Below are 25,662 nucleotides of genomic sequence, written 5' to 3' on the forward strand. Positions count from 1 at the left end.
AGTTCCTTTAGAAGTTTAGCTTTTAAGTTCTGGTGCATTTATTTCAGGCTTAAAAATTCATCAAAGTTGTATTATTTTGTGAAAATTATCTTGTTGGATAAAAAGGTTCATGAACTATGGTTGAACACAGAGCTTATTTTTTTGAGATAATACAAAAGCCTATGGAAAAATCCCATTGGCTTTTTGTCGAGGGAACCAGTGTCATGCTAAGAGCCGATCTGCCTACAGTGAGGTCATAGGTCCTCCACTCTATAGGGATGGTGGAAGAAAATGACTTATGTTATGAATGAATAGAAAGATAATCAACTTAAATTAAACACTAATTAATACCCAATCATTAGTATTTAAAAATAATACAGATAATAATAATTTACCTGAGAGGAAGCTCTTATCCTTTACATCCATGAGCATTTGCTTCTAACTTTAAACCAAAATACTATAGTAATTTATGGTAAATACTGTAGTGTTTTTGAACCATACTATAGTAAAGTGTATTAAACTGTGTATATTATAATATTTACAACACTTTTTATTGAATTCTACAGCATACTGTAATATAACTATAGTGAACTGATAAACTGTAATAAATACTCTAGTATACTTTAGTTTTTACTACAGTAAACTGTAGTGTATTGTAGTATAATATAAAATATAAACTTGGTACAGTATTGGCCAAAGTCATTTGTTAATATTAATAGCTTGTTATATTACCACAGCAACTATAGAGTTACCACAACAAATTAATTCAAGTACTTTAGTATGGTTCAAAAACACTATAGCATTTACTGTAAATTACTATAGTATTTTTTTCATGTGAGGGCTGTGTTTAGGGGTAGGTTTATGGGATGGAATATAAAGTTTATACTGTATAAAAAATTGTTTTGTCTATGGAAAGTCGCCATAAAACATGGAGACGTGTGTGTGTGTGTGTGTGCGTGCGTGCGTGCGTGCGTGTGTGTGTGTGTGTGTGTGTGTGCGTGCGTGCGTGCGTGCGTGCGTGTGTGTGTGTGTGTGTGTGTGTGTGCGTGCGTGCGTGCGTGTGTGTGTGTGTGTGTGTGTGTTTACATATATTCTGCAAGGAAAGAATAGAGAAAATACGAAATCGATCAACACGGTAGGTGGCGATATGCACACATGATGCAACGCAGCAAAATAAAAAAACACATAAAGTACAAAGGTGAAAGTAAAGGACAATTACGAGGGTGAAAGGGACGGACACGAGTTGGATAAACTGAGAAAATGTTCGTGCTTGTTGTGTTCTTGTTGCCATGTTTAAAAGTCGTCAGTGCAGGTAAGTTGACCAACAAATGGTTTTCAATGAAATATTAAAATCCTGTTGACAGCTGAAGCCAGCACTTTCATGTGATGCATTGAGGGGAAAACATAAATCACACCCAGCTTTTTTATTTATGTATTTATTATTATTATTATTATTATAATTGTAATATACAAATGTAGAAACTTTTTTGTGATAGCTGTGTTTAGGGGTCGGGTTATGGGATATAATATAAAATTTGTACTGTAGGCCTATAAAAATCAGTCGGTCTATGGAAAGTCCCCATAAAATATGGAAACACGTGTGTGAATGTATGAATGCTTGTGTGTATGTGTATTTTGCCAGGAAAGAGTAGGAATAAAAACGTAAAAGAGAATAAGAAAGATGAATGGACGGACACGAGTTCAATAAATTGAGAAAATGTTCAGGCCCGTAGCCAGCTATGAGGCCACCGAGGTCCGGACCTCAGTAAATTTTTCATGTTCTTAAATAAAATTTGTTCTCTGATTGGCTAATTTGCTGCCAGACTCCTCATATGAATGTCTGCATGTATAATTCATAATGTTTAGCGTCCGTGGTATGACAATGATCGCTGCGAGACGCTTCCGAAGTGAACGAGTCTTCAGAGAGTTGTAAGACCTGCTAACAACATTACGTAACTGTTAAGTAACTGCAACGTAATCTGGTGACGAAAATTTCGTGGCTACGTGTGGCAACCGGAAAAGTGAAAGGTGCGTATACGACGCCACAATGTAACTTCTTGATGTTGCCAGTAAGTAACTGCGACGTCGTGGCAACGGATCGGGTCGCGGATCGGTAGTTGTGTGCTGGTAATCAGTTGGTCATTTTTTATAATTATTTTATGGGTGGACATTGCAGGACATGCAAGTTTAACCTTATTTATGTCCTCATATGCCCAAACTAATTTAAAGGCTGTTTTAGCAGCTGTGAATGATGAATACATACTCGAAATGAATTCAGTTAATTTATTAACAAACAAATATGAACAGTTATACACCCAGATTATTAATAAGAACATAGGATATACAGCGAAATATGAATGAAAGCATTCAGCCCATACAGAAGCACATAGACTGAAATATATTTATAATAAATACATTTCCATATATTTAAATATGTATATCATTCTTTTAGCATCCAGGGTCAAAACATTATGCACAAACATGCAAGTCTTCGTAGGCAATCAGCACATTGCATTTAAATATTTAAGAGCCATCATTAACCATGCACACAATTCATCAACTAATCACAAGCTCCTACAATAATACATCAGCTAATCACACCCTTAACCAAACCACTACAAATAATTCATCGAACATAATATGCAATAGCTTATGAGCAGATGTATTATAGCAAATCAAGTTTAATGAATCTCACACCTATCATACAGCATTATGGCCAGTTCACACTGCCACAAAAACTATTTTAAAAAAATGCTTATTTTGTTTTGTTTGTGTGAATTGGCTTTTAGGTGCTTTGGAACCCCCCCCCCCCCCCCCCCCCCCCCAAAACACACACACACACACACACACACATATATATATATATATATATATATATATATATATATATATATATGTGTGTGTGTGTGTGTGTGTGTGTGTGTAATGTTTAAGCAATTAACATTAAATTCTAAAATTTAGTAATTATTACTTTCTCTATTCTTGCAATATTCAAGTGTTCATGTCCCTGAGTAATATCTGGATCCACCGAAGTCTGAAGAGAACACGATATGCTAGTAGACAGCCATCCACATGAGAGAGAGGTCTGATGTGGAGGCCGGGTGGATCTGGAACTGACTTCTCTTGATTATCTGTCTTCACAAACTGCACTGAAATACAATTCAAACATTGAAAATGATTGTTATAAATGTAATGTAAGGCTCTTACATTCATAATTCTCATTTTGGAAATATAGTTAATATCAGTAATATGTAGCATGCACAATACAAGGAAGTGGTCAGTAACATCATCACTTTGAGGTATGATATCTATATCAGTAAGGCTACCTTTAAGAAAAAATTAGTGTTATGCATTCAAATAGTTAGACATGCTAAAATATAGAATTTGGTAACAATAATAATAAAAAATACTATGCTGGGAAAAAAATGAAACATATCATAGGGCAAGTGGAAATCAGTTTACTAAATAAAAACTTGACTGACTGCTACTTTAAAGGGATATTATTTGTGTTGTTTATTATTTATTTTTATGTATACTATATATTTTTTTACTTCCCTGTCAGTTGAGTTTGTGGCAAAACCTTTTTGCAACATTTCCATGTTGTTTATACCTGCATAAAATTTATTAAAAAATATATGTTTAATTTCATAAAGTACAATTTGATTTCAAAATGCACCTACATTTTTTGCATTTTGTGTTTTTCAGTTGAATAAAAGACAAATTTTCCATATTTATTTTATCATTGAGGATTTCTTTAAAAAAAAAATCTCGTCTCATGAAACCAGTCTTGTGTCTCATCTCGTCTCGTCTCATCTCGTCTCGTGGGATAAGTGTCTCACCACACCCCTAGTAGCCAGAGCAAGAGATACATTAGATTTCTTTTGCATTTCTGACAGTGTAACATTAAGCAGAAGTATTTCGAATGAGTTAAACCTGTATCCTGTTTTCTGGGTAACATTGAGAATATCACTATATATTGTTGCAACACCTCAGTCTGACGGGGCTGTTACGGATCACTCAGAGACAGAGGAGTAACAGATGAAAGATGGTATTTATTGAATGGACACAAGCAGAGGAGCAGGAAGTGAGGAGTGGATGGGTGTTGGGATCCGTGCCGGGAAGGAGGGGACCACACACACGCACCATGGGGCTTTAGGAGGATCTTGGAGGTAATCCTTGGAGAGAAGATGGAAGAAGAGTCTTCGGAGGTTATCCTTGGAGAGAAGGTAAAGAGGAGTTAGTTCTTATAGTTAGCGCAGGAATGATCTTGTCGCGAACGTGACCGGACAATGACTGGGTGCGTGTGTGTGGCTTTTAGGTACTGTGGTGGATGATAGGTGATGCGGATCAGGTGGTGATGATTAGTATTCAGGTGAGAGTGTGCGCCGTGATTGTGTGGAGGTGGAACCTGGCGTGTTTGTGATAGGGGTACTGGGGGCCGCTCCTGAGGGCCGGGGACCCCGACGTCGTGGTGGGCGTCCTCTACCCCTGGGAGCTGGTCGGTTGGGGTGTCTTGAGTGGAAGGTATCCAGCAAGGAGGGGTCCAAGATGTTCCTCTGGACCGTATCCTTCCCAGTCCACTAGGTACTCCAGCTGCCCACCACGCCGCCGGGAGTCCAGGATGTCCTTGACCGAGTAGGCTGCGCCGTCATCTAGGAGGAGAGGAGGGGGGGCTTCCATCTCGCCAGGTTCTGTGGAGGGAAGAACAGAAGGATGGTGAGGTTTCAGGAGTAGAGCCCGACCGATATATCGGCCGGCCGATGTTATCGGCCGATATAAGCTAATTGCATTTAAATCGGCATCGGCATTTATAACGGCCGATGAAACATGAGAAACAGAGGCTCATGCTTCACTCATGTTATGAGTGTTGCATAGTGTGCCCACCAGAGGGAGCTCTGCAGCTCCAGAGTTAACAACAGCGCCAGAAGTCCACTACAGAAGAAAGCGATCAACTGTTTTGACGGTGAGTCTGTCGTTCGTCATGTGAAATGATTGTAGATTTAGTTCATACCCTGTGTATAAAAACTGTGTGGTAGTTCTAGCTAACGGTCCTATCATTATTACTTCTAAATATTCTGTAACATCACTTACAGCCGCTAATGCATTGCTATATTAGATTAGCCACAAAGCTAATACCATGTTTATCAGTGGAAGAGCGCGAACGTTAATAGGAGGTCAAACTATAACATTAGCGTTTAACTTATTCTTATTCTATTGCGGTGTGTTTCCCACATAATGACCGCGTAATTGGGCCTTTCACACAGGACGCGGTATGCACGGCGCTTGCCGCTGGGTTCAGCGTTGCCCTTCAGATAAAACGCGATTTGCGCTGCGCTATGGCGTAGGCGGAGTTTTAAAAACGTTTAGCGGGAGCTCTTTCATAGTCTGTTCCTCCTCCTTTCGGTCAGCAGCAAACATGTATCTGTCCCGTTGTAAGAAGCGAGCGATAGCGCTAGTCCTGCTGATGAGAATTAAGAGAGAAGCAAGGAAGAAGAGGCTACCCTCAGGTCCAGAGAACAATTTGGTGAATTCAGGCTGGTTACGTTACTCTAACGCTAATAGCTTCCTTTTAAGCAGGCCCCTTAAATGCTTGCTATTAACTTGTTTGAAGGTGGTTCTTCTCAAAATTGACAGCGGTGTGTTCATGACACTAACGTTAACCATTCAACTTCGAATTGATTCCGTAATCTTCCGGTAATAGTAGGCAAGACGATGTTTTGATTCAGACTGCACAAAGAGAAGAGGAGAAGATATACAGGTCTGTTGTGAATGTGTCTGTGAGAGCAAATATAGTGTAGTTACAGTAACTACAGTAGGTGCGTCAGAAATGATTAAACCAGAGGGGACATGTAAATAAATGTGAGCTGAACAAGCGCTTTTTTTTTTTTTACATATTGTTTCAAAGAAGCTTTACAGACATAACAGGAAAATGTTGAAATAATATTGTTAAATATAAGTAGGTAATACCTATTGCTTGACAAATAAAAAAATATATATATATTTCTCATTTTTGCCTATGTAGGAGATCCCAGTTTATTATTATTATTATAATTCTAATGATGACATGAGTAATGATACATGGTGATATTATTAATACACATGCTTATTCTTTCTCTGTCTCTCTTTCTGCCTACAGATGGCTGAAAAAGGTGAATGCTGTAGCAGCAAAGTGTGGGACTACTTCTGCAAATACTTTAACTTTAGTATTATAATTTATTTACAGTACACACACAAACTGTTAAAACCAGCTTCAACTGGAAGAAAGTAAAAGTGTTAAATGTTTAAAACCAGACTGTTTTTTGATCATTAAAAAATATATACTTTTGATGTGCAATTGTTTAGTCATTGAGACTGTAATCTAAGGCTTTTTTTTTAACATAGTCCATTCTGGAAAATGGTTTATACAGTCCACATACATAGAACAGGCAGATATTTTGCTATTGAATGTTGTGTAAATGCAGTTTATAGGAAATGGGTCTAATATCCAGATTATTTTAAAAATCAAAATATCGGCTTATAAATCGACTCTTTTCGAGTTAATATCGGCATCGGCCCCCAAAAATCCATATCGGTCGGGCTCTATTCAGGAGTGAGACATGGAAAGTGGGGAAAGCGGTACTCGGGAGGAAGTTGCAGTTTGTAGGTGACCGGATTGATCTGCTGAGTGATAGTGAACGGGCCAATGAATCTGGGACTAAGCTTGCGGCAGGGTAGACGCAGGCGGATGTCCCGGGTAGACAGCCAAACCTTCTGACCGGGTTGGTACTGGGGAGCCTCGGAACGGCGAAGGTCGGCTGCCGTCCTGCGTCTACGGAGCGCCCGTTGTAGTTGATTGGGCCGCGTCCCAGACCCTCTCGCTCTCCCGGAACCAATAGTCGACCGCGGGAACGTCAGAGGGCTCTCCAGACCAGGGAAACAGGGGTGGCTGGTAGCCAAGTACGCACTGGAAGGGTGTGAGTCCGGTGGTGGGTTGATGGAGGGAGTTCTGTGCGTACTCGGCCCACCCCAGGAATTGGTTCCAGGAGTTCTGGTGGCCGTGACAGAAGGTACGGAGGAAGCGTCCGATCTCCTGGACCTTCCTTTCCGTCTGCCCGTTGGACTGCGGGTGGTAGCCGGAGGACAGGCTGATGGCCACACCTAGGAAGGAGTGAAATGCTTTCCATACCCGGGAGATGAATTGGGGGCCCCGATCCGACACTATGTCCTCTGGAATGCCAAAGTACCTGAAGACATGGTTAAACATCAGTTCTGCCGTTTCCATGGCAGTGGGGAGACCCTTCAGGGGAAGAAGACGACATGCTTTAGAAAATCTATCCACAAGAATCAGAATACATGTGTTATTATCAGAGGGAGGAAGGTCGGTCATGAAATCCACTCCCAGGTGTGACCACGGGCGGTTGGGGACGGGCTGGAGGTAGGGTTTCAGCAGACCAAGAGATAGGGTTAACTATAACTTTGTCTGGGAAGATGGGTTGGGTGTTCTCAGACCTCTCTTCGGGTGAGTAACATCTGGACAGAGCATCGGCCTTAATATTCTTTGCCCCAGGGCGGTAAGTGATGGAGAACGGGAAGCAGGTGAAGAATAGCGCCCAGCGGGCTTGTCTGGGGTTGAGTCTCTTGGCTGCCCTAAGGTATTCCAGGTTTTTATGGTCAGTGAGAACTTGAAAGGGGTGTTTGGCTCCCTCCAGCCAATGTCTCCACTCCTCCAGGGCAAGCTTGATGGCAAGTAGCTCCCTGTTGCCAATGTCGTAGTTTACCTCTGCTGGGTTGAGCTTCCTGGAGAAGAAGGCACATGGATGGAAGCGGCTGGGCATCCCCTGCTGCTGAGACAGGACCGCACCCACTCCGGTGGTAGAGTCGTCCACCTCCACGACGAATGGTAAATCAGGGTTAGGATGCACGAGGAGTGGGGCGGTCGTAAAGGCCAGCTTCAGGGCCTGGAAGGCTTCGGTGGCGGCAGGAGTCCATGACAGGGACTTGGGCTTCTGATGAAGGAGGTTGGTTAGAGGACTGGTGATGGTACTAAAGTTCTGAATGAATCGTCTGTAGAAGTTTGCGAAGCCAAGGAATCGCTGTAGTTCCTTGATGGTGGTAGGAATGGGCCAATCCTGGACGGCGCTTACCTTCCCCTTGTCCATCCGGATGCCACTGCGGTCGATGGTATAGCCAAGGAACTGCACTGAGGGCTGATGGAATGAGCACTTCTCTGCCTTTAGATAGAGCTGGAAGTCCCTCAGGCGTTGCAAGACCTCCGCAACGTGGCGTCGATGTTCGGCCTGGCTCCGGGAATATATCAAGATGTCATCGATGTACACTAGGACGAATTGATGGAGGAAATCCCGGAGCACCTCATGCATGAAATCCTGGAATACGGAGGGGGGCGTTTACTAGCCCATACGGCATCATGCAGTACTCGTAGTGGCCAGTAGGGGTGATGAAGGCGGTTTTCCACTCTTCCCCCTCACGTATCCGGATGAGGTTATACGCGCTGCAGAGGTCCAGCTTGGAGAATACAGTGGCACCACGGAGATGTTCTAGGGCCGCTGGGACGAGGGGAAGAGGATAGCGAAACTTCTGAGTTATCTTGTTCATGGCTCTGTAGTCGATACATGGCCGCAAACCTCCATGCTTCTTGGCCACGAAGAAGAAACTCGAAGCAGCAGGGGAGGTAGATGGGCGGATGTATCCTTGAGCCAGCGCCTCCCTGATGTAATCCTCCATGGCCTTCTCCTCGGGAACGGATAGGGGATAGATCCGTCCCCTAGGCACTGGTTCACCCGGCAGCAGATCTATAGCACAGTCCCATGGCCGTAGTGGAGGCAGCTTCGAGGCCCGCTTCGGGCAGAAGACATCACTGAAGGGGGCGTAGCACTGGGGTATGGAGATGGACTGGTTGACGACAGGGCTTTCAATAGAGGTGGTGCAGACTGGTAGTGATTCGGGGGGACGTTCCACGGGAACTGGACAGCCGGAGATACATGATTGAAAGCAGGCTTTTTGTTTTTGTTCATTAATTTAGCATTTTTCTAGTTTAATCACAATCAGATATTTTTCCTGGAGCCTGCATTAAATTTATATTTTGACCTCACTATTCGGGGGACAGACCAGTGTGAATTTTTTAAACGAAAACGTTGACGAAAAATATTAGTTAACAAAAAAAATTCTGTAATTAAGAAGAGACGTTGACGAGCTAAAACTAATATCTGATGAAAAAAACTATGACAAAATTTATGCGGCGTCTTCGTTAATAAGACTAGACTAGACTATCCGCTCTCTCAGCTGAGCCTGCTTCTCCACAAGGTCACAGATCTGCTTCTCCACGGCCTCCAGCTCCTTATTAGAAATAAACAAACTAGAGAATAGGGGAAATGCAGAAAAGAAAAATCTCAAGATACCAGAATTCACATTTTTAGATTTTACAGATGCATGGTTATATGTTAAAAAAAATAAAAAAATAAATATGAAGTTATTTAATAAGCTTCCTCGGATCACTTTTTAAGACACTCCTGAAATCACAGTACAATTTTAATCAATATTTGTTTAAAATGAAAAATCAGTGTTTGAAACACTGGTTTGAAATAGTTTCAGCCCATTTTAGACCGTGAGTGACATCACTGATAGACTCTACAGTACTGACTTTTAGGTTTGATTAATTAGCTTACTTCCATTTACCTTTTGACAAATTATCATCAAAAACGTTTAAAAAGCTATCAAAACTGCTCCTTTAAGCATAAGATGTGTTTAAAAGGCCAAACTTTCGTTAATAAGAGCTCAAATCTATTATGTTATACTTATGCTTCTACGCTAGCATAACATTTTCTAGCAGACATATCAAATAATTAAGATGAGGTATACATATTAACAAAAGTACTTAAAGTAGACTGTGGATAATATTAACATATGTTACTTAACCAATCAGTCGCAGTTGTTGAACTTTTCTTTGGAATAACTGACGAGAAACAGAAAATGTCAGACTAACATGGTAACTCTCAACGACTAGTAGGCTAATAAAAACAATACAATTCAAAAAGGGTTTTAGCGTCTTTACGGAGTTCAAGAATTTTGCTTTTACTTTGTTAAATACATTTTATCAACCTATTTATTTATTATAAACTGTAAGACTCACCTCAGAAAAGCTTATTCTCCTGTCAGACACAGTTGAAGTGAAAAGTGCTTCAAACAAACGCGCTGTCCTCCTGATACAGTATCTGCGGCAGATGAGATGGTGTAGCAAGTCTGTGTCCTTATTTCACGTTCATAACTCCTTACGAAAATAGAAAGTTTAATTATGGTAATAAAATTACGGGCATGCGACGTCGTAGTTACGTTGTCAATTGGTAAGTCATGGAATTACCAAAAATTACCAATACGTTACGTAACTGTTACGTCGTGTGTTAGCAGGGAGTCCGGTGACAGGGGCGGACTGGCCATCAGGAGCACCGGGACATTTCCCGGTGGCCTAATGGTCATTCTGGCCTGCGGCTGCCGCTGTGCAGTCGATCAGGCTGACGTGCAATAGGCTGGTATGCAACTGCGAATTATTTTATGAATCTACGAATCAGGCGATCGCGGCGTGAAAATTACACCACCACATGACCAAACATCAGCGAAGCACTGCCTAATTGGCTATATCCAGAGATAGGCTTTATCTTAGAAAATCGCGCTAAAAAAGGAGCCATAAACGCAAAGGAGGAGCAGAGAGGGAACGTGTAAAAAGGAGAAAAGCCCTGGCCACAGACGCAGCAAATTGCTGCAAAATCCCAGCCATGTTCACCAGTAAGGGAGCAGGTCGGTCAGAATTACACTTATATTTACTAGGGATGGGACGGTTCACTGAAAAAACCGAACCGTTCAGTTCACCACACACGGTTCGGCACGCGCTGGGACCGCTGTTCATCTTAAATCTGACAAAGCATCCGTAATAGGCCTATGGTTTACTATAAATAACACGTAAAACAAACAGGGTTCAGCTAATATGTTTCCGCTGATGGAAGCGCATTCTGGATTCCCAGACATTACAACAACAGCGATAAAAATAAAAAAAAAGTATAACCCAATTCAAACAACTGAAAGAGCCAAAGAGTTTAGCAGTCTGGTGGACACATGAATTGGGTGGTGACTGCAGCAGCAGAGGTGGCCTGGGGTGGAGTCAAATTCCTGGCCTTATTTACTGTCCCAGTCCGCCAGTGAGAGCGCGAGATGCACCCTGTGTTGCCAGATCCAGCTATTATAAGCGGTTTTATGACTCGTTTTTCCACTACATATTAAACTTTAGAAAGTTAATAAAGTAGGAAACTGCGGTTTAGGGTTAACGATAACTTTATCTTGTATAATTTCCAAAGTAACTGAAATAATTTCTGTTTATTTTATTTATTTATAGGTTTTTATTTATTTTAATATCAACATCTGGCAACATTGCATCACCGTCATTATTCTGGCAGTAATCAAAAAAGGGAGCGGCTATTTACACTAAGTGCAAATAGCTATATATTCTATTTATACTATGTTAAAATAGCAGGATTTTCTGCTATTTTTACCACTTATTGCAAAAAATAGCAATTATCTGCACCTGAGTAGTGGTACATTATAAAACAGTATGCAATAATAACTTATTGAGTCTAATTAAATGGATGCCACCTTATTGGGACAATAAAGCCCTCCATACACCTACTCTTACCCTACCCACTGCTTTCAATTTTCAACTTTTTGATTATTTACTTCATTTTCATTGAAAATAAATGCTTTTCTTATGTGATCTGAAAGTTGAAAAGGGAGAAAAAAATTAACCAAAAGGCAGATTCGAACCAATCAAGCCAAAATATGTATGATACATGTTTGACCATCTACGCCACTGAAACTGATTGTGAAGTTTTGTCTTTTGTAATCTTGACTACCTGAAAATAACACGTTTGGTGCAATATGTATGGTCGCATGAATAATAAACAACTGATAAAATTATCCACCCCATAAATATAACAAACTTTGATAGGGTATGATTTAAAAATGAGCATCCCTCCAAAAACATCTACATTTCTGTCTCTTTTCAAGCGTTATTGTATAATTAGTTGTATTTATAGGGGTTATTATAGCACAATTCTGTAATAAGGGGGTTATCATAGAAACCACTGGACCTCACTAATTTTCAAAGCCTGGGGCCATGTTCCTGTTGCCATGCTTAAAATTCATCAGTGCAGGTAAGTTCGCTTACTATCAGCTAGCTTTTTTTAACCATTCGATAAGCTTAATTAACTGAGAAAATGTTTGACAAATGGATTTTTAATAAAGTGTTTGGCCCAACTGATTTTAAGAATATTATTAAATGTACAAAAATCTAATATATTGAGATCACCATCTTCAGAGGTATTTAAAACCACAGATTGTATGCCATTTGTCCATATGAAATTAAATATAATTTTGTTAATATTCTTGAGAGTGTTTTCATCAACATGGATAGAGCAGCGTAGTCTGGAAATACCCTTCCCTTTTGCAAATAATATTCTTCCCCTCAGAGATAAGTCTCTTTGCAGCCATAAATTACATTTTCTCCGTTATAGAGGAGAAATTATATACAATTTTGCATAAAGAGATTCCTAAATAAGATGTCTTTAACTGGAATATTATTAATTGTAGATAGGTTGCATTCTTTAATTTAAAGTAACTCACATTTTGACAAATTAAAAAAATATACCAGAAGCTTTAGAAAATTTGTCAACAGTGCTGATTGCGACACTGTTGTTGACATCCATCTTTAGCTACTTCCGCAAACAATGAGTGACGCCGTTAACCGTTGAGTACTCTTCTGCGCAATGCGGATCACTTCTGGGTCATTTCACGTTCACACAGGAGATCACAAAAGGTCGCATTTAATTGGAAATGTGAACGGCCTTGCAAAAAAATTTTTTTCAAAAAATCGGAATTGAGCATTAAGCCCTGCAGTGTGAACGTAGCCTAAATGTTACGTCAGAGGTGTCAAATTTCATATTGCGATTCTATTGAAAATTGTTCGATCTGTGATTTTCACACAATGAAATAAACTACACAGTCAAATTCATGAGAATGGGAGCTTTCTTGTGATATATGACTTGACTGTTTTGCAAGTAAAGACTTGTATTTGGAAACTAAGACTTAATATTGAGATCTGCAAGAAAAAAAAACATGTACTTTAATGCACATGGATCTTTTCATAGAAAGGAGAAAAAAGAAGAAAAAAGTTATAAGGAAATAAGAAGATAATATAGAAGTGTTTTATGAAAATAATAAATATATATGTGACGAGTGGGGCGGGGCCGAAGGACATGGGAGCGAGGCCGGGGGAGTGATTGGAGATGAACTACACCTGTTCGACCCACCGGTCTCGAGGCCCATGGAGGAGATGGAAGGATATAAAACTGGAGCGACGACAGTGAAGGACGAGAGAGGACCAGGCCTGGGCTTTTAGTTGTGTTTTGGGTTTTATTTGCGCGCACCAGTCGTCCGTGAGGGGCTGGTGCGCTGTTTTTGTGTTTATTTTGTTATTAAAATGTTTTTGATTGTCCGCCGGTTCCCGCCTCCTTCTTCCGAATGAATACAAAGGTTTAATTCATTACAATATATTTTACAAAACATGTTGAACTCTAAAACTGCTGGAAAATCAACGCCATAAATGTTAAAAAATTGTGATCCAAATCTGAGTTTGGTATCTCAAAAAATTTGAGATATCAAAATCTTTCAGCAAGTTTTTGTTTGGGCGCAGTACCAAACCTTTTCACTAGATGACCACAAAGCCTGTTGGTGACCATACTGTATATAGGTGCACCTATTTGCATACAGGTGCTGGTCATATAATTAGAATATCATCAAAAAGTTGATTTATTTCACTAATTCCATTCAAAAAGTGAAACTTGTATATTTTATTCATTCATTACACACAGACTGATATATTTCAAATGTTTATTTCTTTTAATTTTGATGATTATAACTAACAACTAAGGAAAATCCCAAATTCAGTATCTTAGAAAATTTAGAATATAGCTTAAGACCAATACAAAGAAAGGATTTTTAGAAATCTTGGCCAACTAAAAAGTATGAACTTGAAAAGTATGAGGATGTTCAGCACTCAATACTTAGTTGGGGCTCCTTTTGCCTGAATTACTGCAGCAATGTGACATGGCATGAAGTCGATCAGTCTGTGGCACTGCTCAGGTGTTATGAGATCCCAGGTTGCTCTGATAGTGGCCTTCAGCTCTTCTGCATTCTTGGGTCTGGCATATCGCATCTTCCTCTTCACAATACCCCATAGATTTTCTATGGGGTTAAGTTCAGACGAGTTTGTTGGCCAATTAAGAACAGGGATACAATGGTCCTTAAACCAGGTACTGGTAGCTTTGGCACTGTGTGCAGGTGCCAAGTCCTGTTGGAAAATGAAATCTGCATCTCAGAAAACACCGTGGACCAACACCAGCAGATGACATGGCACCCCAAACCATCACTGACTGTGGAAACTTTACACTGGACCTCAAGCAACGTGTATTGTGTGCCTCTCCTCTCATCCTCCAGACTCTGAGACCCTGATATCCAAAGGAAATGCAAAATGTACTTTCATCAGAGAACATAACTTTGGACCACTCAGAAGCAGTCCAGTCCTGTTTGAAGCAAGACGCTTCTGATGCTGTCTGTTGTTCAAAAGCTGAAACCCATGTCTTGCATACATCTGTGCGTAGTGGTTCTTGAAGCACTGACTCCAGCTGCAGTCCACTCTTTGTGAATCTCCCCCACATTTTTGAATGGGTTTTGTTTCACAATCTTCTCCAGGGTGTGGTAATCCCTATTGCTTGTACACTTTTTTCTACCATATCTTTTCCTTCCCTTCGCCTCTCTATTAATGTGCTTGGACACAGAGCTCTGTGAACAGCCAGCCTCTTTTGCAATGACCTTTTGTGTCTTGCCCTCCTTGTGCAAGGTGTCAATGGTCGTCTTTTGGACAACTGTCAAGTCAGCAGTCTTCCCCATGATTGTGTAGTCTACAGAACTAAACTGAGAGACCATTTAAAGACCTTTGCAGGTGTTTTGAGTTCATTAGCTGGTTAGAGTGTGGCACCAGGTGTCTTCAAAATTGAACCTTTTCACAATATTATAATTTTTTGAGATACTGAATTTGGGGTTTTCCTTAGTTGTCAGTTATAAACATCAAAGTTAAAAGAAATAAACATTTGAAATATATCAGTCTGTGTGTTATGAATGAATATAATATACAAGTTTCACCTTTTGAATGGAATTAGTGAAATCAACTTTTTGATGATATTCTAATTATATGACCCACACCTGTATGTGGTTTGAACCATATTTTTCCATGCTTTTCATATATAATGAAGTAAACTTCATATTCAGAACTAGTATGACAAGTATGGCAGTATTTCATTTGAATTCACCCTCTAAGAAACATGTGCGTTATAATTTGCACTTATCACAAATGGAGAATCGATCAAGTTTTTTTTGTTTTGTTTTCTTGTTTAAATGAATAAAAATAGAATGAATGCTATCTTTTGAACTCTTGGCATGAAAATTAAGTGCCAACGCAGTAAGTCCTAGAGACACCAAATTTGGCAGGGTGGTCCCTAATTCTCACTGCTACTCAGGTGAAAACACACACCCCTTTGGCACCAGGTGTCTTCAAAATTGAATCTTTTCACAATATTATAATTTTTTGAGATACTGAATTTGGGGTTTTCCTTAGTTGTCAGTTATAAACATCAAAGTTAAAAGAAATAAACATTTGAAATATATCAGTCTGTGTGTTATGAATGAATATAATATACAAGTTTCACCTTTTGAATGGAATTAGTGAAATCAACTTTTTGATGATATTCTAATTATATGACCCACACCTGTATGTGGTTTGAACCATATTTTTCCATGCTTTTCATATATAATGAAGTAAACTTCATATTCAGAACTAGTATGACAAGTATGGCAGTATTTCATTTGAATTCACCCTCTAAGAAACATGTGCGTTATAATTTGCACTTATCACAAATGGAGAATCGATCAAGTTTTTTTTGTTTTGTTTTCTTGTTTAAATGAATAAAAATAGAATGAATGCTATCTTTTGAACTCTTGGCATGAAAATTAAGTGCCAACGCAGTAAGTCCTAGAGACACCAAATTTGGCAGGGTGGTCCCTAATTCTCACTGCTACTCAGGTGAAAACACACACCCCTTTGGCCCTAGGTGGTGCTATAATAAACACATTTTATGTTCTCCATAAGTGTACAGCCTAGAATTAAAAAATGTTTTAATCTTATTCCCTCAAGTGTGAAACTAAATGTATAGCTCTGATTTTATTGCCCTAAGGCAGTGCTCCCCAAACCTGTCCTGGAGGACCCCGTGCCCTGCACATTTTGTATGTCTTCCTAATCAGACACACCCAATTTAGTTCTTGCAGTCCCTACTAACAAGCTGATGAGTGGAATCAGGTGTGTTAGATAAGGGAGACATACAAAAGGTGCAGGGAATGAGGGCCTCCAGGACAGGTTTGGGAAGCACTGCCCTTAGGGATAGTTCACCCAAAAATGAAAATTACCCCATGATTTACTCACCCTCAAGCCATCCTAGGTGTATATGACCTTCTTCTTTCAGATGAATACAATGAGATTTATATTTAAATATATATATTGGCTCTTCCAAACTTTATAATGTCAATTAATGTGAGCTGATACTAAATAGTCCAATAGAAGTCCAATAAAGTGCATCAATTCATCATAAAAAGTGCTCCACATGGCTTTGGGTTTTTAATAAAGTCCTTCTGAAGTGAATCGATGTCAAGTAAAGTCAAGTCACCTTTATTTATATAGCGCTTTAAACAAAATACATTGCGTCAAAGCTACTGAACAACATTCATTAGGAAAACAGTGTGTCAATAATGCAAAATGACAGTTAAAGGCAGTTCATCATTGAATTCAGTGATGTCATCTCTGTTCAGTTTAAATAGTGTCTGTGCATTTATTTGCAATCAAGTCAATGATATCGCTGTAGATGAAGTGTCCCCAACTAAGCAAGGCAGGCTCCATTGGGGGGCCAGTTCTCCTCTGACCAGACGAAACCAGTAGTTCAATTCCAGGCTGCATCAAAGTCAGATTGTGCAGAAGAATCATCTGTTTCCTGTGGTCTTGTCCTGGTGGTCATCTGAGACAAAGTCTTTACAGGGGATCTGTATCTGGGGCTCTAGTTGTCCTGGTCTCCGCTGTCTTTCAGGGCTGTAGAGGTTCTTTCTAGGTGCTGATCCAGCATCTGGTCTGGATACGTACTGGATCCGGGTGACTGCAGTGACCCTCTGATCTGGATACAGACTGGATCTGGTGGCTACGGTGACCTCAGAATAAGAGAGAAACAAACAAATATTAGCGTAGATGCCATTCTTCTAATGATGTAGCAAGTACATAGGGTGTTATGGGAAGTGTTCCCGGTTCACCTAATTAACGCAGCCTAAAAATCCTTTAACGGATTTGGATATTAAAAGAATATTAGTATGTTATGTGTAAGCCAGGTTAAAGAGATGGGTCTTTAATCTAGATTTAAAGTGCAAGAGTGTGTCTGCCTCCCGAACAATGTTAGGTAGGTTATTCCAGAGTTTAGGTGCGTGTTTGTGTAAGAAAAATATCCATATTCAAGTAATCTCTAGCTTCCGCTAAGTATGGTACATGCATGCATGACAGAGTGGCGTTCCAGCAGAGGAAGGAAGAGTAGGTAGCATAATCACCCAACATTTAACATGTATCATCAGACCCTCCAGACAAAAAGTTATCAGAAGAACTAAGATATATATTGGATTATATATTTTAAATGATTTGAAAATGTAAAATTCTTTCGATAACTTTTTGTCATGAGTGTCTCTAGATGACACTGGCAAAATGTTGTGTAAATTGTACAGTGCACAAGGAGATTTAAAAATTATGTTTTTCAGAAAACTCAAACTTACTGACCTAACAAAAACAGAATGTTCCCTTAACATTAACATATGGATGCCATTTAGGTAATAAAGCTGCTAGAGTCATATGCTTGTGGGCAGTACATGTCATTGTATAGAAGCATGGTGACTTTTGAGTTCAAGTCCTGGTTTGAGTCCCATTCTCCTCTTTCCTGTTTGGGCCATGGGCTAAATATTTATTGGCCTGTATCTTATTCTAGACAAACTTAAGTTCTGAAAAGTTTTATCCAGGTGTGTGTCTGATACATGCATACAGTCGTGGCCAAAAGTTTTGAGAATTACATAAATATTGGAAATTGGAAAAGTTGCTGCTTAAGTTTTTATAATAGCAATTTGCATATACTCCAGAATGTTATGAAGAGTGATCAGATGAATTGCATAGTCCTTCTTTGCCATGAAAATTAACTTAATCCCAAAAAAACCTTTCCACTGCATTTCATTGCTGTCATTAAAGGACCTGCTGAGATCATTTCAGTAATCGTCTTGTTAACTCAGGTGAGAATGTTGACGAGCACAAGGCTGGAGATCATTATGTCAGGCTGATTGGGTTAGAATGGCAGACTTGACATGTTAAAAGGAGAGTGATGCTTGAAATCATTGTTCTTCCATTGTTAACCATGGTGACCTGCAAAGAAACGCGTGCAGAAACGTCATCATTGCGTTGCATAAAAATGGCTTCACAGGCAAGGATATTGTGGTTACTAAGTATGCACCTAAATCAACAATTTATAGGATCATCAAGAACTTCAAGGAAAGAGGTTCAATTCTTGTAAAGAAGGCTTTAGGGCGTCCAAGAACGTCCAGCAAGCGCCAGGATCGTCTCCTAAAGAGGATTCAGCTGCGGGATCGGAGTGCCACCACTGCAGAGCTTGCTCAGGAATGGCAGCTGGCAGGTGTGAGCGCATCTGCACGCACAGTGAGGCGAAGACTTTTGGAAGATGGCCTGGTGTCAAGAAGGGCAGCAAAGAAGCCACTTCTCTCCAAAAAAAACATCAGGGACAGATTGATCTTCTGCAGAAAGTATAGTGAATGGACTGCTGAGGACTGGGGCAAAGTCATATTCTCTGATGAAGCCCCTTTCCGATTGTTTGGGGCATCTGGAAAAAGGCTTGTCCGGAGAAGAAAAGGTGAGCGCTACCATCAGTCCTTTGTCATGCCAACAGTAAAGTATCCTGATACCATTCATGTGTGGGGTTGCTTCTCATCCAAGGGAGTGGGCTCACTCACAATTCTGCCCAAAAACACAGCCATGAATAAAGAATGGTACCAAAACCCCCTCCAACAGCAACTTCTTCCAACAATCCAACAACAGTTTGGTGAAGAACAATGCATTTTCCAGCACGATGGAGCACCGTGTCATAAGGCAAAAGTGATAACTAAGTGGCTCGGGGACCAGAATGTTGAAATTTTGGGTCCATGGCCTTGAAACTCCCCAGATCTTAATCCCATTGAGAACTTGTGGTCAATCCTCAAGAGGCGGGTGGACCAACAAAAACCCACTAATCCTGACAAACTCCAAGAAGTGATTATGAAAGAATGGGTTGCTATCAGTCAGGATTTGGCCCAGAAGTTGATTGAGAGCATGCCCAGTCGAAATGCAGAGGTCCTGAAAAAGAAGGGCCAACACTGCAAATACTGACTCTTTGCATTAATGTCATGTAATTGTCGATAAAAGCCTTTGAAACTTATGAAGTGCTTGTAATTATATTTCAGTACATCACAGAAACAACTGAAACAAAGATCTAAAAGCAGTTTAGCGGCAAACTTTTTGAAAACTAATATTTCTGTAATTCTCAAAACTTTTTGGCCACGACTGTACATTGTTGCGTCAATCAAGAAGATTGCGTCAATCTTCACTCTCCACCTTCAATACCACGACTTAGGTGCCCTTGAGCAAGGCATCGAACCCCCAACTGCTCCCCGGGCGCAGCAGCATAAATGGCTGCCCACTGCTCTGGGTGTGTGCTCACAGTGTGTGTGTGTGTTCACTGCTCTGTGTGTGTGCATTTCGGATGGGTTAAATGCAGAGCACAAATTCTGAGTATGGGTCACCATACTTGGCTGAATGCCACTTCACTTTTTTCACTTTTATCAAGGGGCAATTAAACTTTATTGATAATGCTTTTAGCGTATAATTTAGAAAAACGGAAGTAATGTAGATAGTAATAAAGCTTCTTTATCCCAACTGTTCTGGTTTCCTCCTCCTTTCCAAACTTCTTGAACCCTGATGATTGCTGCTCGCAATTCTTTGGCTACAGATGGTTTAATTGCATGTTTTAAATAGCACATTCAGTGAAAACAGTGTGACATTCACAAGCAGAGATATTGAGCAGAGAAGTTATCTTGTGGGAGCAAGAGCAGAATGTCTCGGCATCTCAGGTTGTGTCAGGATGTGTTGTACACATATGCATAAATGTGCACTGGATACGCAGTTGTCATGTTCAGTGCTATACGATACACGAGGACACAAAGATGAGTCATGGCGACAAGGAGATGGGGAACCAGAAGACCGAAGTGGACCAGGAGCTACCAAGGACAATTGGTGGAGCCAGAGGGAAGGAGGAGCCCAGTGCTCTGGTCTGGAGTCTGAGTTTGGAGGTGGAGATGGGGGATCCTCATGCTGAGGGAGCTGGGGACTGAAAGTCCGAGGAGATCTGCACCACATGATGTAGCAGCAGCTCACCCTTATTGGTGGGAGTGTGGACGGGGTTTCAATCCATTCCCTTGATCTCCACTCATCTTTGCTGGCTCACACACCTGGTCAGATGTAATGTCGAGCTCTGGCCCTGAGGTGATGCTAGTCACAGTTGTTACTTTTACCACTAGCTTGTGTGTCACAGTGGGATTATGCTTTCCATCTGCAGTGGACTCTGGCATTCACTCCCTGCAGCAGGCTGATGGCTGGCTGAGCTCTGGATCAGGAGTGGGACTGATGATATCATCCACAGAGCTCAACAGAACTGGGAGTACCGTATTTTTCGGACTATAAGTCCAATAATACGTCATGATGAGGAAAAAAACATATATAAGTCGCACTGGACTATAAATTGCATTTATTTAGAACCAAGAACTAAGAGAAAACATTACCGTCTACAGCCGCTAAAGGGCGCTCTATGTCTTCAGTGTAGACTACAGGAGCACAGAGCAGCATAGAGCGCCCTCTCGCGGCTGGAGACGGTAATATTTTCTATTGGTTCATTTCTCTTGGTTCATTTCTCTCGGTTCATGTCAAATTAATTTTGATAAATAAGTCGCACCTGACTATAAGTCGCAGGACCAGCCAAACTATGAAAAAAAGTGCGACTTATAGTCCGGAAAATACTGTATATATAATGAGGCTAATGAATGAGAGACAGCTGTAAATCAAAGGGAAACTATGGAAACTATTAATTAAATCAGTTTGTTTTGTTTGGTTCAGACAACTTCAAGCAACTGACTACAAGAGAACAGAAACTGTAAGAAATGCAACCAAAAGTCTGTCAACATGACAGCAGTGTGATAAGAGGAAATTAATCAGTGAATCAAATGTCAATTATTCAAACATCTGATAAAGCAAAATGAAATTTTATTCTATTTCTATAGGACAACTCTGTTTCTTTAGGTGTGATTAGGAATGTATAGTTGTATATGTAGTGTTATAAATTCAGGCCACACTAACATTGTTTTTCCTTGTCTATCCACAGATTCTCACTCACTAATGACTTTTGTGACATATATAGCTGGACAAACACCATTTCCTGAGTTCAGTGCTGTGCTGATGTTGGATGATGTGCAAATAGGATATTATGACTCAAACACATGGAAACTTGTCTATCGCTCTCACAGTGAAGCAAAATACTATGATGAAGAGCAAAGCGATGCTAAAACTGTATTTCGTGTTCAATATAACGACATGAAAGATTTGGAATCCCATTATAATGATCACTTAAATCACTCAGGTTAGTCCAAGCAACGAACTGATAATGCCACATAATAAACATTTCATAACAAATGTAACTCTTTTGTGTTTATGCACACAGCATATAAACTTTATATTATAAAGCTTTTGACAGTTTTTTTGAAGTGGTAATAGCTACATGTTTCATTCATCCATTCATCTACAGGTGTACGTGTTACTCAGAGACTTGCTGGATGTGAATTGTTGAACAATGATAAACCTGGTCCACTTCATTACTGGGAAGCGTTTGATGGACAAAACGTTGGGGAGTTCACCTTTGACAATGAAAAAAAGGCAATCCAGAGTAAACTGCTATGGGTAACATGGAACCAAGCAACACAGCTTCATGTAAAGTTCCTGCATCAACATGTTTATCATCCTATTTGCATTAAAACCTTGCAGAGGTTTCTGAACATTGAAAAGAACAATGTGATGAGAAAAGGTGAGTGAGTCAACCTGATTAACCTATTCATAATTAAAAAGAAAAAAAGAACATTATCAACAAATATGGACCAGACAGCTGTGCTGACAGAAAGCATCAAATGCTTTTGAATGCTTTATGAATCATGATTATCATAACTGAATGACCGATGCAATGAACACAACGGTTTAACAACAGTAACAGGAGGAGAGATTCTGCCCAACAGAGATGGAACTTACCAGATGAGGAAGAGTTTGGTGATCAGTAAAGACAAGCTACGTGAAGAACATAAATACAACTGCACAATGCAACGCCTCAATCTGGACAACAAACTGGACATTACATCTGGTACAAATATTTTGAGTGCAGGGACAACAAATGTTAAATTTAGTAAAAAAAATAAATAACATGAAAACAGTTTTACCTGTTTGATTCAATAGTTTATTCTCAAATGTCACTCATCTCAAAACTTTTCAGATGTGTATGAATCTGGCCCAGGATCCTTCAGTCTGTCTGTCGTGATCAGTGTGCTGCTGGTGTTCATGTGTGGAGCTGTTCTCATCATAACTGCACTCATCATATGGAAGAAGAGACGAGCTGTTGGTAAATGTTTTTTGTTTTGTTTGTTTTTTTGCATCTAATTTTCAAAGAAGAAAAGAAACCAAACATCTGTTCCTTTGGAAATAAACCTTCACCATATGCAAGTTCACCATATGCAGTTTGATATTTCGGTAACGCTTTAGATTACAACCCGCAAAGAACTACTTTAGTAAACTGAATTTACGGTCTACATTTCTGTAATTATAGTGTACCTATAAAGAACGTACATTTAGGTATGGACCAATGTTACATTTGGGGAATAAAGGGGTAACAACCTGTAAAATTACAAATCAAGTATTTTGAAACTTAAGGGGCACCTTATCTAATATTACATGGTATGTATGGCCTAAACTTATGTTTGGGATTGATTTAGAAAGACAATATACTTTTTATAATTTTATAGGGGTATTTTATTATATTATTTGATAATTTTTTTATTTAATTTTTTATTTTATAATTTTATAATTTATTTTATTTTTTAACCATTCTGTTTCTTATTACTGAACAACAAAACTGGACATCTAGTGAAATGAGTTAATGAGTTTCTGCTATGATTTAGAAGTCTACTTACCTTATGAAAGCATATTCGTCAATCTCAGTGGAGTCACACCAGCTACTTCCCAACACCTCTATCACCAAATAACTTTGCATGATTACCATCAAGGTTCAGTGCAGTTTAAAATAAGCTTCCTACTTTTCAGCTGTTCGTGAAAAAAAAAAATACATGATACAACATTTGTATTTCAGTGGATGTATACTGTGATGTTTCTATAGCAAAAAAAAGGAGAGGGTTTAATTTGGTGATAAATAATTCAATTAAAACCAGTGCAATAGTTTTCTCTGTAATTACTGTGCAAATATACACTTGTTCTGTGTTTAAGTCCAACTTGTTTCTCCCTTGTTCCATGTAGTCACAACATTTGCTGGCTGTAATTAAAGCGGTGCTTGTTGTTACCTCCTTGTTCCACGTAGTTACAGGGTAATTGGCTACAACTGCTCTGGAATAATTGTTTATACAGTACGTCATACATACATTATATATAATAAAAATAAAAACTCTAAATTTAAGTCAACTGTAAATCCTCATTAGAAATGTATCATCACACAAAATTAACAGACACTCAATCCCTCCTACCACACAAAACCAGCAAATGTAATGTGTACATGGCAGCGCTAGCAGCAAATTACAACGGACACTTCAAGACAAACAAGCAGTGCTTATAATAAATATCACTGGCACAGCGGCCTAGTAAATGTCCTCACTTACGTTATTTGTGCCTTCCATTATGACATGTATAACAGCTAGTTTATCAGCAAATATATTTTTTCCAATACAGATCCCACAGTGGGTTGAACTTGTCTTATAGTGATAACAAGGCCCCCGCATATTTAGAGAAAAGATATGATTGGTCAATTTTTTTGTCATTCAAAATTACTCCCCCATTGATTTACTATTGCTTGGCCCTCATAGCTGGACCACCAATCACAGAGCTGCAAATGCTAGGCGGAAACATTCATATACTGTAAGTTATGGAGAAAATGGGCGGTGTTCATTAGCCTGATTTGGAGAGGTTTTTTTTTTTTTTTTGTCAGAGAAATTGTATTTATTTTATTTAGATGATGTTTGTCAAATTATGAATAGCTGAAATAAAATAAAATAAAATACTATAACTTAAAAACATTTATTTACAAATTGTAAATATCGTTTTTACAATAATTTAAACCCTGACGGTTCCCAACTGGTACACTATAATTACAAAAAAGTTTTGCTGGTTGTAATCTAAAGTTTTACCGATATTTCTGTAGTGTTACTCTTATCATTAAACTATGTATTTCTTATTCAGGAAAAGGATCTGAGACATCCCAGAGTGATTATTCACTTGCTTCATGTGAGTACACCTTTTTATGATGTATTTACAATTAAATATTTAAAAGTAATATGTATTTAGCAACATTTAAATTTTATATTAGGTTTATTTAAATTTTAAACTTTATACAGATGCACATTTTAATTCAAGAAACCTTCTAGAAATTAAACAAAAATTATTTGTTTTTCTTGATTTCAGCTTCTGCCTCTGATGAAAAGTGAAGCAAGTCAAGACAATACATATAAAACAGCATTTGATTGGTGCATTACACTTGGTGGATTTAATGACCAAGCAAAATTAGAGTAAAATGATAAATGAAAGTAATATAGATATGCAACCATAACAGATAATATACAATGTGTAAAAATAAGCTTGTGTGACCTGAAATTATAATATTGTTAAAGAACATAATTTTATTACTAGTACATGCTGATTTGTTTAATTATTGTGTTATATTTCTGTATTCTATACATGCATAACAATATATATATATATATATATATTTTTTTTTTTTTTTTTTTTTTGTGTATGTATGTGTTGGTCTAAGTAATAGAAAAAAAAGAAGTAGTTTCCTGGTTGCCTTAAAAAAAATATTAATTGAAACTAAGAATTTAAGTTGATTTTGTTGTTTCAACTAATATTTTGTTCTTAGAATTAAAGATTATTTGTTAACTTAGTGTGTTGGTTTGTTGTCATAACTTTGGATTAAATAATGTATCCACTTATTCAAGCAAACAACATGATTAAGTAAACTTTCATATTTAAATTCACTCAACTGCATAGTTTGTTATAAAAATTACCGATAAACTTTAACACAATGACAAAAGCTTTTTGTTAACTAATCAAACTTCCATATCAGCTGTCTGGTCTCATTGTTAATATATAGGTATTTGTAC

At 39.0% G+C, this 25,662-nt stretch overlaps 1 long non-coding RNA gene and 1 pseudogene across 1 annotated transcript; one reads left to right on the forward strand and one right to left on the reverse strand.

Moving 5' to 3' along the window:
* The first annotated feature begins 1,124 nt into the window (after positions 1 to 1,124).
* Positions 1,125 to 25,279, forward strand: LOC132152921 (major histocompatibility complex class I-related gene protein-like; annotated as a pseudogene).
* Positions 1,301 to 3,151, reverse strand: LOC132153000 (uncharacterized). Its single transcript, XR_009436610.1, has 3 exons — positions 2,922 to 3,151; positions 2,026 to 2,717; positions 1,301 to 1,979 (listed from the first exon to the last, which is right to left on the reverse strand). It is a non-coding gene; the product is annotated as an uncharacterized LOC132153000 (long non-coding RNA).
* Positions 25,280 to 25,662: the final 383 nt, after the last annotated feature.

Source organism: Carassius carassius, chromosome 1, assembly GCF_963082965.1.
Source record: "Carassius carassius chromosome 1, fCarCar2.1, whole genome shotgun sequence".
NCBI lineage: Eukaryota > Metazoa > Chordata > Actinopteri > Cypriniformes > Cyprinidae > Carassius > Carassius carassius.